The sequence below is a fragment of the Arachis hypogaea genome, chromosome 20 (assembly GCF_003086295.3).
Source record: "Arachis hypogaea cultivar Tifrunner chromosome 20, arahy.Tifrunner.gnm2.J5K5, whole genome shotgun sequence".
Taxonomy (NCBI): Eukaryota; Viridiplantae; Streptophyta; class Magnoliopsida; order Fabales; family Fabaceae; genus Arachis; species Arachis hypogaea.
Window position 1 is genome coordinate 35,109,164 of NC_092055.1, and position 1,425 is coordinate 35,110,588.

The following is a 1,425-nucleotide window of genomic DNA, read 5'->3' on the forward strand; positions in this document are numbered from 1 at the left end:
TCATTGGTGAACAAGGGAAGTTCATCTTCCCAAGTCTCAATACCAAATAATTTGGCATTCAGCTTCATGATTGCACCAAGGTACTTGGTAACTTGCTCTTCAGTAACATCCTCATTCTCTTCAGAAGATGAATACTCGTCAGAGCTCATGAAGGGCATAAGGAGGTTCAATGGAATCTCTATGGTCTTTAGATGAGTCTCAGATTCCTTTGGTTCCTCAAAGGGAAACTCCTTATTGATCACTGGACATCCCAAGAGGTCTTCCTCACTGGGATTTACGTCCTCCCCTTCCTCTCCAGGTTCGGCCGTGTTGACTATGTCAATGGCCTTGCACTCTCCTTTTGGATTTTCTTCTGTATTGCTTGGGAGAGTACTAGGAGGGATTTCAGTGATCCTTTTACTCAGCTGACCCACTTGTGCCTCCAAATTTCTAATGGAGGACCTTGTTTCATTCATGAAACTTATAGTGGCCTTAGATAGATCAGAGACTAAGTTTGCTAAATTAGAGGTATTTTGTTCAGAGTTCTCTGTCTGTTGCTGAGTGGATGATGGAAAAGGTTTACTATTGTTAAACCTATTTCTTCCACCATTATTAAAGCCTTGTTGAGGCTTTTGTTGATCCTTCCATGAGAGATTTGGGTGATTTCTCCATGAGGGGTTATAGGTGTTTCCATAAGGTTCACCCATGTAATTCACCTCTGCTATTGCAGGGTTTTCAGGATCATAAGCTTCTTCTTCAGAAGATGCCTCTTGAGTACTGTTGGATGCAGCTTGCATTCCATTCAGACTCTGAGAAATCATATTGACTTGCTGAGTCAATATTTTATTCTGAGCCAGTATGGCATTCAGAGTATCAATTTCAAGAACTCCCTTCTTCATAGGCGTCCCATTACTCACAGGATTCTTCTCAGAAGTGTACATGAACTGGTTATTAGCAACCATGTCAATGAGTTCTTGAGCTTCTGCAGGTATTTTCTTTAAGTGAATGGATCCACCTGCAGAGGTATCCAAGGACATTTTAGCTAATTCAGATAGACCATCATAGAATATGTCCAGGATGGTCCATTCTGAAAGCATGTCAGAAGGACACTTTTTGGTCAGTTCTTTGTATCTCTCCCAAGCTTCATAGAGGGATTCACCTTCTTTCTGTCTGAAGGTCTGAACATCCACTCTAAGCTTACTCAGTTTTTGAGGAGGAAAGAACTTGGCTAAGAAAGCCTTGACCAGCTTATCCCAAGAGTTCAGGCTATCCTTAGGTTGAGAGTCTAACCATATTCTAGCTCTGTCTCTCACAGTAAAAGAGAAAAGCATGAGCCTGTAGACTTCAGGATCTACTCCATTAGTCTTAACAGTATCACAGATCTGCAAGAATTCAGTTAAGAACTGAAAAGGATCTTCAGATGGAAGTCCATGAAACTTGCAGTTC

The 1,425-nt window shown here is 41.4% G+C and overlaps 1 non-coding gene across 1 annotated transcript; it reads left to right on the forward strand.

Annotated features, from left to right (window-relative positions):
• The first annotated feature begins 1,070 nt into the window (after positions 1-1,070).
• LOC112788696 (small nucleolar RNA R71) lies at positions 1,071-1,178 on the forward strand. Its single transcript, XR_003196050.1, has one exon. It is a non-coding gene; the product is annotated as a small nucleolar RNA R71 (small nucleolar RNA).
• The last annotated feature ends 247 nt before the right edge of the window (positions 1,179-1,425 follow it).